Below are 13054 nucleotides of genomic sequence, written 5' to 3' on the forward strand. Positions count from 1 at the left end.
AATAACATTTCACAAATAATGTGCTCAACATCACTGGTGTATGTAGATAGATAGATATGTTCATCAAGGGCAAAGTCCTTGTGCCTTCAGTGTTAACTATGCAGTGATTAAATGTCATTAAAGGTGTGTGACAAACAAAATTGTGTACTGTACAATAAAATAAATTCCGCCTGTAGCAGTGTCTTTATCCCATCACTCCTCTTAGATGTCTCTTGTTCAGCAGCTGGTAAGCTCATCAGCAGTGTGCATGCACAGGGGGAAAAGTGACATACTGTATGAGTGATTACACAGTTTAGTGACTTGTGATTTTGACTAGTGGTTATTGGTGCTATACTGCCACCATGTGGTTGTGTTTAACTATAGCACACTCAATGTGAATAAGAGAAACATCATTGTTTAGGGGTTCCATGTATATACTAGGACGCCTCTGACGTCCCTGGAAATGTACCTTAAAATTAAAAGAGCATACTCCCACTAAAAGAAAAAAGAACTGATAGGGTGACGTTTTTAAACATTTATTACATTACACACAATAAACAATATAACTGCTTATCCGGTGGATATTAGCCATGGAGAGGTAGCTGCCCATTCCATCCCCTTTTGTAATGTATGGGACTTCCGCAGGGGTCAAGTTTAGGGAGATACAGTATGAATACTGGCAATCCCCAGGAGAGGGACAGCAGCACAGAAAACATACACACATATAGTTGTGAATCCCGCACCAGTCTAAGTTTGTACTTATTTTGACCTTCATTTCTCCAGTCCGTAATAATTGAGATGAAAATAATACTTTTCAAATATTCTGAGGTGCCACCCACTGCTTAGGTACAGACCTACGACACACGTACAAGAAAAAGTAAGCAGTTGTGTGAGTGCACTGGGAGTCATGGAATGAAGAATAAAATATAACTTTTATTATGATTGATAAAATATGTGAAATATTAAAAAGCAGTAAGTGAAAAAAATAAATGAAAAAAAGTGTTTTAAAATGTGAGTAGTCACTGCCTATATTCAGTCTATTAAGGACAATATGCTTCTTCCTCTTTGTGCTTAATGATATATCTTAACCCCTTCCTGACAGAGCCAGTTTTTGCGTTCCTGACAGAGCCCTTTTTTTCAAATCTGACATGTATCACTTAAGTGGGGATAACTTTTTTTTGCTTTTACTTATCCCAGTGATTTTGAGATTGTTTTTTCGTGACACATTGTACTTCAAATTAGTGGTAAATTTGGGTCGATACAGTCTGTGTTTTTTTGTGAAAACTACCAAAATGTCGTAAAAAAATGGAAAATTTAGCAATTTGTAAAATGTTAAATTTTCTGCTTGTGAGACAAATAATCATACCACTCAAAATAGTTAATAACTAACATAGACCATATGTCTACTTTATGTTTCCATCATTATTTCAACTTCCTTTTAATTTTTTTGGACACTAGGAGGCTTACAATATGAATAGCAAATTCTCAAATTTTCAAGAAAATTTCAAACACTGATTTTTTTAGGGACCAGTTCAGTTCTGATGTGACTTTGAGGGACTTGTATGTGAGACACCCCCATAAATGATACCATTTCAAAAACTGAACCCCTTACAGTATTCAAAACAGCATTTTGGAAGTTTGTTAACCCTTTAGGTGTTTCACAGGAATTAAAACAAAGTGTAGGTGAAATTTCAAAATTTCATTTTTTTTGCAGATTTGCAATTTTAATAAATTTTTCTATGGAACACAGTACATTTTACTAGAGAAATGTGACTAAAAATTGATTCCCCCAATTCTTTTGTTTTCATAAATATCCTATATGTGGCCCTAGTGTGCACGTTGACCAAACCACAGGCTTCATAATAGAAGGAGCACCTACTTGATTTTGGAGCCTCCTTTTTATGAGATTATTTTTTAGGCACCATGTAGGTTTCTAGGCACCATAAGATGCTAAAATTTAGGAACCCCCCCACAAGTGACCCCATTTTGCAAACTACACCCCTCAGGGAATTCATCTAGGGGTATAGTGTACATTTCAAACCCCCAGGGGTTTCACCAATTGTGGTACAACTGGGCAGTGAAAATTAAAAATTAAATTTTTTACACAAAAATGCAGTTCTGGCTCAAAATTTTTCATTTTCAGAAGGTATGAAGGAAAAAAAAGCACCCCAAAATCTGTGCCCCAATTTCTCCCGAGTACGGCAATGCCTCACATGTGACCAAAAAATACCATTTGGGTGCATGGCAGGACTCAGAAAGGAAGGAGCGATTTTTGGATTTTGCAGCTCAGATTCTGGTGGAATGTTGGTGGGTGCTATGTTGCATTAGCAAGACCCCCCAAGCACCAATACAGTGGAACCCCCCCACAAGTGACCCCATTTTGCAAACTACACCCCTCAGGGAATTCATCTAGGGGTATAGTGTACATTTTTTTAAACCCCCAGGGGTTTCACCAATTTTGATACAACTGGGCAGTGAAAATGAAAAATTACATTTTTTTACACAAAAATGCAGTTCTGGCTCAAAATTTTTCATTTTCATAAGGTATGAAGGAGAAAAAGCACCCCAAAATCTGTGCCCCAATTTCTCCCGAGTATGGCAATGCCTCATATGTGACCAAAAAATACCAGTTGGGTGCATGGCAGGACTCAGAAGGGAAGGAGTGATTTTTGGTGGTGGAATGTTGGTGGGTGCTATGTCGCATTAGCAAGACCCCCAAAGCACCAATACAGTGGAACCCCCCCACAAGTGACCCCATTTTGCAAACTACACCCCTCAGGGAATTCATCTAGGGGTATAGTGTACATTTCAAACCCCCAGGGGTTTCACCAATTTTGATACAACTGGGCAGTGAAAATGAAAAATTACATTTTTTTACACAAAAATGCAGTTCTGGCTCAAAATTTTTCATTTTCAGAAGGTATGAAGGAGAAAAAGCACCCCAAAATCTGTGCCCCAATTTCTCCCGAGTACGGCAATGCCTCACATGTGACCAAAAAATTCCATTTGGGCGCATGGCAGGACTCAGAAGGGAAGGAGTGATTTTTGGATTTTGCAGCTCAGATTCTGGTGGAATTTTGGTGGGTGCTATGTCGCATTAGCAAGACCCCCCAAGCACCAATACAGTGGAACCCCCCCACAAGTGACCCCATTTTGCAAACTACACCCCTCAGGGAATTCATCTAGGGGTATAGTGTACATTTCAAACCCCCAGGGGTTTCACCAATTTTGATACAACTGGGCTGTGCAAATGCAAAATTACATTTTTTACACAAAAATGCAGTTCTGGCTCAAAATTTTTCATTTTCACAAGGAATGAAGGAGACAAAGCACCCCAAAATCTGTGCCCCAATTTCTCCCGAGTACGGCAATGCCTCACATGTGACCAAAAAATACCATTTGGGTGCATGGCAGGACTCAGAAAGGAAGGAGTGATTTTTGGATTTTGCAGCTCAGATTCTGGTGGAATGTTGGTGGGTGCTATGTTGCATTAGCAAGACCCCCCAAGCACCAATAAAGTGGAACCCCCCCACAAGTGACCCCATTTTGCAAACTACACCCCTCAGGGAATTCATCTAGGGGTATAGTGTACATTTCAAACCCCCAGGGGTTTCACCAATTTTGATACAACTGGGCAGTGAAAATGAAAAATTACATTTTTTTACACAAAAATGCAGTTCTGGCTCAAAATTTTTCATTTTCATAAGGTATGAAGGAGAAAAAGCACCCCAAAATCTGTGCCCCAATTTCTCCCGAGTATGGCAATGCCTCATATGTGACCAAAAAATACCAGTTGGGTGCATGGCAGGACTCAGAAGGGAAGGAGTGATTTTTGGTGGTGGAATGTTGGTGGGTGCTATGTCGCATTAGCAAGACCCCCAAAGCACCAATACAGTGGAACCCCCCCACAAGTGACCCCATTTTGCAAACTACACCCCTCAGGGAATTCATCTAGGGGTATAGTGTACATTTCAAACCCCCAGGGGTTTCACCAATTTTGATAAAACTGGGCAGTGAAAATGAAAAATTACATTTTTTTACACAAAAATGCAGTTCTGGCTCAAAATTTTTCATTTTCAGAAGGTATGAAAGAGAAAAAGCACCCAAAAATCTGTGCCCCAATTTCTCCCGAGTACGGCAATGCCTCATGTGTGACCAAAAAGTGGCAGGACTCAGAAGGGAAGGAGTGATATTTGGATTTTGCAGCACAAATTCTGGTGGAATGTTGGTGGGTGCTATGTCGCATTAGCAAGACCCCCAAAGCACCAATACAGTGGAACCCCCCCACAAGTGACCCCATTTTGCAAACTACACCCCTCAGGGAATTTATCTAGGGGTATAGTGTACATTTCAAACCCCCAGGGGTTTCACCAATTGTGGTACAACTGGGCAGTGAAAATGAAAAATTACATTTTTTTACACAAAAATGCAGTTCTGGCTCAAAATTTTTCATTTTCAGAAGGTATGAAGGAGAAAAAGCACCCCAAAATCTGTGCCCCAATTTCTCCCGAGTATGGCAATGCCTCATATGTGACCAAAAAATACCAGTTGGGTGCATGGCAGGACTCAGAAGGGAAGGAGTGATTTTTGGATTTTGCAGCTCAGATTCTGGTGGAATGTTGGTGGGTGCTATGTGGCATTAGCAAGACCCCCGAAGCACGGTGAAATGATGAACCTAATAATCCATAGATGTGTGGTATATTTTAAAACACTCCTTTATACATAGGCCGGGTTTGTCGGGGCAAGTTTCACAGTGGAAAATAGTTTCCTTTCTTATTCCCTTTTTATAGCAAACTTTGCACCTTTTTTGTGTCCTGCCCTTTCTTGCAGTGGAGGGGATTTCGTTCGGAAAATGCTGCCCTGGTACAATACGGGGGCCAGTACTAGAAGTACTGGGGCCCTCTGCCTGCTGGTTCCCAAATACTAGGCCCTTTATGACTTCCGCTTGAAAGTGCATAAATGTCCCCCTCTGGCCGGTAGAACGGAATAGCACGTAAGCGTTATACAGTGCCATCTGGATGATATACACGGCTAGCTTCTTGTACCAGATTTTTGTTTTCAGCAGGGCACTGTACGGCTTCAGTACCTGATCTGAAAGATCCACTCCGCCCATGTACCTATTGTAATCCAGGATACAATTAGGTTTTGAGGTGTGGGTACTGGTACCTCGTACAGGGACGGAGGTGGTACTGTCTCCGTGAATTGTTGTCAGTATAAGGACATCCCTCTTGTCCTTATATTTGACCAACAACATATTTTCGTTGCATATTCCCCTGCTTTCACCCCTTCTCATTACTTGGGCAATGTGCGTTTTTGGGAGGCCTCTTTGGTTCTTGCGCACAGTACCGCAAGCTGCTGTACCTCTTGAACCAAGGGCCTTAAACAGGGGGATGCTAGTGTAAAAGTTATCCACATAGAGGTGATAACCTTTATCCAGGAAGGGGTGCACTAAATCCCAGACAATTTTCCCACTAACACCTACGAGGGAGGGGGGGCATTCTGGCGGTTCAATTCTTGAATCCTTCCCTTCATATACCCTAAACCTGTGAGTGTACCCTGAGGTGCTTTCACACAGCTTATACATTTTTATGCCATACCTTGCCCTCTTACTGGGAAGGTACTGGCGGAATTTATCCCTTCCTTTAAAATGTATAAGGGACTCGTCTATGCAAATGAATTTATCTGGGATGTACATCTCTTCAAATTTGGCACTGAAATGATCAATGACCGGCCTGACTTTGAATAGCCGGTCAAAGGTGGGATCATCTCTGGGTGGGCACTGTGCATTATCGTTGTAATGCAAAAATTTAAGGATCGTCTCAAATCGAGCCCGGGGCATGGCCATACGGTAAAATGGGGTGCTGTACAGAACATCTGTACTCCAATATTGCCTAATTTCTGGCTTTTTTACTATGCCCATATGAAACACCAGACCCCAAAACGTCATCATCTCTACTGCATCTACAGGGGTCCACCTAGCAAATGATGACGTGGGGTTTTGAGCAATAAACTGCTGGGCATATAAATTACTTTGGTCCACCATTAAATTTATAAAATCATCAGAGAAAAATAATTTGAAAAAGTCAATTTCTCTGAGACCTGTGGAATCAAATTGGATTCCTGGCATGGCCAAAAACTCAGGAACCTGGGGCTCAAAATTGTCTGGTGGTGGGGTCCATACGAGATCAATTATTGGGGGGTGGGTCTCAGCTGCTCTACGGGGGCGTCTTTGAGGGGGTCCCTCATCACCAGAGGAGGAAGAGGAGCTTAAGACGAATCCTTCAAATTCCCCGCTTGCATCACTGGCTGTGTCAGAGTCAGAGGCAAGCATGGCATATGCCTCCTCCGCTGAATACATTCTTCTGGATGACTGGGATGACATTTGGGATGACATTTGGGATGACATTTGGGATGCCATTTTTATTTTTGTGTTACTGGTAGTGAAATGTTTCAACACATGTATAGTGTAGGGGGGGGGGTACAAACTTTATTTCAACCCGGGGGGTATGTAGTGTGTAGTGTGTATGTAGTGCAGAAAAAAAAAAATACTTTATACAAAAAAAAAAATTGAAGGGGTTAAAAAAAAAAAAAAATTGAAGGGGTAAAAAAAAAAAATTGAAGGGGTTAAAAAAAAAAAAAAAAAGGTCCTGCGCCAAAAATTGAGCACAGATGTTGGTCAGTAACGTCCGTCACTGAACAGCGCTCAAAGGCAACAGGAATTTGATCAAAAAAAAAAAAAAAATAGATCAACCCTGTGCCAAAAAAGATGATCAGTGATGTACGTCACTGATCAGCGCACAGTGGCCACAGGACACCCACAAAATCACAGTGTGTGTAAAAAAAAATTAAAAAAAGACCCCACAGCACCCACAAAAAAAAAAAAAAGGTGATCAGTGATGCGACACTGATTACCAGTGAGGGGCAGCAGGTGCACAACCTTTGGTGCAACTGACAGTGCAACTGGCAGGTATATATAAAAAAAAAAAAACCTCTGCACCCCCAAAAAAGTTGCTGATCACCTCAGATATAGTGATCAGCACAAAAGGCGGGGGCAGCAGACACAAAATTTAGCACTCTCTATCACTCTCTGTCACTATCTCTCTATCTCTCACTATCTATCACTCTATGACACTGCAGCAGCAGCACTGACAGTTATATATATGAAAAATAACCCCTGCACCCCCAAAAAGTTGCTGGGGGTGCACAAAAGGGGGGCAGCAGACACAAAATATAGCAGTCTCTATCACTCTCTGTCACTATCTCTCTCTATCTCTCTATCTCTCACTATCTATCACTCTATGACACTGCAGCAGCAGCACTGACAGGTATATATATATATATATATATATATATATAAAAAAAACCCTGCGCCCCCAAAAAGTTGCTGATCAGTTAATTTATACTGATCAGCACAAAAGGGGGGGCAGCAGTCAGTTATATAAAAAATATATAGCACAATCTGTCACTATCTCTCTATCTCTCTCTCTCTATCTATAACTCTATTACACTGGAGCAGCACAAAATATAGCACTCTCTGTCACTAGGCCTCTCTATCTCTCTCTCTCTATCTAATAACTCGCAGCAGCACAACACAGCACAACACAGCACAGGATGTCACAAGAAGAAGCAAGATCCAGGCAGTGATCAGGTAAGTATTTAGCAAGGTTCTGGTCAGTAAATGGCGGCAGCTGGGCACGGTGACCGCACTGCACGCAATTCCAGACCGGAATGGCGTCTGCAGTGCAGTCACCGTTAGTTTAAACCCCCCTCCATGGCTGTGATTGGTCCGTCGGTCCGACGAACCAATCACGGCCTTTGGGGGCGGGCGGGGTGAGGTGGGGTGACACCAGTGTCACCCTTACACCCCGCGGTGATTGGTGCTGTACTTTACAGCACCAATCACCTCCGATCCCGTGTCACCGGCGAACGTTATTCGCCGGTGACACAGAAAACGCTGTGAATGGCTGTTCACACTGAACAGCCAATCACAGCGATCGCCGACGGGGGGGGCGGCATCGCAGCCCCCCCTGGGCATGCAGGGACATGTCTGCTGTCAGGGACAGCAGACATCGTCCCTCTGTCACTGCGTCTCTAGACGCAGTGACAGTTTGAAGTCATGACGTATATATACGTCATGTGTCGGGAAGTACTTCCCGGCCATGACGTATATATACGTCAAATGTCGGGAAGGGGTTAAATGGTTAGTAATTGTGCAGGAGTACGCTGCATCCTATGAATGTATCGGATGCAGTGTCTCCTCATACAAAATTGTATCGAGATGACTGTATCCCTTTCAGACAGGGTACCTAGCACACAGCTTGAATGCCAGCTAAGTTATTACTAAATAAATTGTGTTCAAACCCACATCTCCCCACCTATTCCTCCCACAGCAGCGGTATTATGTGGGATGAGTATAAATATCTTATTTATCTACATATAATCGTAGCCTGTTAAGTACTATGTCTTATATTCCGATACACGTGCAAAATGGCAATGGGTTTGATTTATATTTAGTATATTTTTAGCTAGGTTCACCAGATTATATTAATTATTACATATGTTCTTAATCTGTGTAGAATCAGCGCTTCAGTAACATACCCACTATATGCGCTATATCCATTCTCCTACTGGTTCATTCTTATCATAAGTGTGCAGCGGGGTAGAGATAATTCAGCTTTTTGGCAATCTCGCCTGTTATATAGTGAGCTGTCTCCTTTACCCCTTTTCTTCCTGTCTCTGTGGGGATTACCCCATTATCCCAAGTCTGGCAGTGTCTGTATCAGGGAGATAATTACTGATATCACAGCTTTTTTATGTATTATCTCCGTATCAGTATGGCACCATCTCCTCCGGTGACCTGTATATATATATATATATTCCAGGATGCCAAATCCTGGTTCGGGGGAATCCTCGCTTCAAATAACCTGTTACATGAACATAGGGACCATTACCCAGGTCAGTAATGCCAGTCATTGGTTTCTGGAGTGATAGATGACCATTGAATAGGAAGTTAAAGAATCAAAGAAAACGCTATGTGCACATAGGGACCATCACTAAGGTCAGTGTGGTCCAGTGGGTATCCACGTGGACCCTTAGAGAAAACTCTGTGGAGGTCCAGGAGGAAGTTATTTACAAATGGACTTTCATTCAGTAGAATAGATCAGCGCTTGGTTACTGTCTTTTTTGTTGGACACTTGGATATTTCTGTGGAGGAGTGGTGCTCCTTTGATAGGAACCGGGCGCGGTGGAGTTTGGAATCTTTGTTTTTCAATGATAATATCAACTGGAACAGCCTGACATAGCACGGTTGATCTCTGTAAAGATATTTCTTGCTGTATTATTTATGAATGTATTTGTCTGTATATTCATTTTTTATTGCTCAAACATGTTCCTGTATTCTGATTCGTATGGTCTCTTTGTGGTTGCATCGATAAAAACCTACAGTTCTCAACGAGTCATTCGAATGATCATCTTGTATGAGTTTTAACATACTAGGCGCCAGGAACTCCTTCGTGTTTTTTGCCCTTCTAAAAACAATCCTAGTTTGTTCGGGTAACACTTCTTTGAGGATCGTATCTAATTGTACAACGTTCAAATATTTCTTCAATACCTGTTTAAGATGATCCTCTTCAGATTTGTATGTTGTGATGAATTTCAGGATTTGGTTATTTTCCATGTATTTCACTTTATAGGTAAGTAAATCACTATTTTTATTCCTAGCGGCCTTTGGCAGTTTATAAGAGTATTTGGGTAGCCTCTTTCTGTGAATCTGGTAGCGTAATGTTCCAGTTGATGATTAAAATCTTCCTCCTTCTCACGATTTCTTCCAAGTCTGCAGAACTAGGAGTATGGGATATTATCCTTCCAACTTTTAAAATGTTCACTATTGTAATGAAGGGAACTGTTTTTTATCTACAGCCTAAATAAAGTATTTGGTTGTAATTTTTCTTTCATTGGCCACAAGTACTATGTTGAGATAATCAATGTCTATCTTGTATGTTATGGATAAATTCTACTTATTCTCCTTGATGTTTTCCATGAACTCATCAAACATTTCTTTGTTTCCCTTCCATAATGACCTATGTATCTCTAATAATGCTCTATATAATTAGAAAATAGGTAATTGGTATATATGTTTTTCCCAAGAACCCATGTGCAAATTTACAAAACTTGGGGCGAAAGCAGTCCTGCATACTTGTAGGTATAAATCATTTAGGAATTTAAAATAGTTATGTTTTAAAATGTATAAAATGAGTTGGAAAATAATTCCTTTATAGCTATCTTCTATGTTGGAGTCAGTATCTAAAAACTTTCGAAGTGTACAGGGATTGAACATCGACTGTTGCCCATAAATAATCATCTTGCCATTATGAATTGTTTACACTCTGTAGGACTTTCACAAATGATTCTAGTTCAAGTACGTGCTTTTGTAAAAATATCTCTATGTATTCTGATATATTATCTGTTACGGAGTCTACTCTATTCCTACAACTATAGGGCGGACAGGTGGGGTTTTTAAATTCTTATGAATTTTCGGAAGAAAATAAAATATTGGAATGGTTGTATTATTATTAATTAGACATTAGAATTGATCTTTGTTTATTCATTCTTTAAACCCTCTAAGAGTATGATTTGTAGATCTCATTTAAAATTCCCTCATGGCGTACCACTCAGCAGGTGGCGCTATGACTGGACTGGGAAGCACAATGCAGCGTAGATGGCACGCACTGGCCAACTGAGTCTGGGACACAGAGGGGAAACGCCAAGCTGATTCTGATCGACTCTCTCCCTTTGTACTATGCTCGGGCTCTACTCGGCAGGCTTTTTCTCCTTCCATGTTCTTTTAGCAGGATGATGGGAATCTGCGGCCTCTGTCAGGGAGCTGAGATCACTTCCCCAAGCCACTGCAGGTGCACCCGGCCTCATGATTTACCCAGCTCCCTGGAATTTGACTGATCCGGCTCCTGCCCCTGCAAACAGAGAGCAGCATGAGCATTGCTGCTGTTGGCCATGGAACCTCCATTTCCTAGCCACAAACTGCTCAAAATGTGTATGCGCATAGGAGGAGAGCAGAGGAGGGGGTCTAACTGAGCACAGAGAAGTAGTGTTGAGGGGACAGAGGAGCACAACTAGGGACAGGGAGCATTATACATAATATAGCATTTATGGTATTGGAGACTTAACAGTGGCTGCTGGCCAACCTGCTTTCCAGACCTCTACAGCTACTGATTGCTTTGCCACTTAGACTACAAGATTTATTTTACCAAGAAGTCTAATGGTTTTGGCCCCATTGCAGTTTCAATCTGTATATAGGTGTGTCCCAGAGTGGTTTCATTGCTTCCACACATCTTTGGAATACTTAGCGATACATTGCACATGTTATTCAGGTTGCACAGTGACTGTTGTCCAACCTGCTTTCCATACCTCCACAGCTAGTGTTTGTTTTTGCGCGTGGACTACAAGATTTTGTCTGCCTTTGCCTCCGCCGGGACATCTAAAGCATCAAACACAAGTTCTATCATCAACACCATCCTTCATAGCATAAACACCTTTTACCGTCCTCAAACAAGTATTTTTCTGTCTCGTTGAAATACTACCTCCTGAGCCTAGTTTATTCATAGGGTTTAAGTTATGTTGGAGCTACTTTCAAATTTAAACTGCAGTGGATATGAATGTGTCGACACAGAAGTTAAAGATAATGCAGAAATTAAACATGCCCAAAAAGATTTTTAAAAAATAAAAAAGATGATGAACGCAGGAAGGCCTGATGGATTAAATTATTCAGTGTATTGTAAAGAAAAATTATGGAGATATATTGCTCAGATGTTAGTGCTTTAGGCACATGTGCACGCACATCTACAGAAAGCCGAAAGCGTCACCTTGATTGCATAAGTACTGTTAAAAAGAAGATGATGCCTCAGGCACTGGAGGAGGAAGTGCCAAAATATTTGCGTATAATAATTGGGAATGAAAATTACAAGAAATAATAAAACCATCTACTGTGTTTGGAGTGCCAGGTGGATTGGATAATGGGAAAAATATCCATATATTAGATCAAATACAGATGGCTTACACTAAAGATGAAAAGGAAATACCTAAAGTTAAAAAAGCCAAAAAACAAGAAACACATTAGAGCAGCAGAATCTGAGCCAACAAGAACAGTGCTTTAGCTGTAGCAGGGGCGCAGGTTATAAATCTTCAAACAAAGAAGAAATTATTTTTGAAAATTAAGGAACTTTAAAAATGTAATAACTTTAGATGATTTCATAGAGTCAGAAAATTCTGTGTCATCAGAAAACAGTCCTCTCACAGATATATGGTGTAATACTGATGCTTCAAATGTATCCACTAAAATATCAGTTGATAATAGCATAGAAAATAGTTCTACACAGCAACCATTACTGATATTAATGATATCTATTTAAAATCAATTTTTGATTTTAAAGAATTTTTTCAAGTTGAATTTACTTCTATGGATCAAATTTTTCAGAAACTAAATAGTACTTTAGAAAAAGTTACTGAGATTTTACAAATACCTATGAGCTAAATTCAACCTTAGTTTCAATATTTAATAGTTAAAAAAAAAAATGTAATTAAAATGTCAGAAACTGCTAAAATTCAGGTCCCAAATGCAAATGAAGTCACTTGTCCTGATAATGAAAATGATAAGCCAACACAAATACAAAAATCACCCCCCTTTTAAAATAAAATAATAATCATGAGACGCATTTGCAAATTTTAAAAGCTAAAAATAGGGAAAAAAATCTATTTTTTCTGTAAAAAGTATACAAGTATATTTCAGATTTTAAATCTGATTACAACAATAGTTAATGTTTTCACCTACAGTATGTATGTTGAATATACATTTTCATCAAAATGATTTTAATATACCACACATATAATAGTATTTAACCAGTTTAAAATTTGACATTTATAAATGTTATATCAAATTTGAGATAATACTTTTTTTGGTCTAATATTTTTAATTGCGCCACCAGATGTTCACATCCACCAGAAATGTATATATCACTTTCCTTTTTCCCTTTCAAATAAAGGTTTTCGAAATATGATTCTT

Source organism: Crinia signifera, chromosome 12 (assembly GCF_055691185.1).
Source record: "Crinia signifera chromosome 12, ASM5569118v1, whole genome shotgun sequence".
Taxonomy (NCBI): Eukaryota; Metazoa; Chordata; class Amphibia; order Anura; family Myobatrachidae; genus Crinia; species Crinia signifera.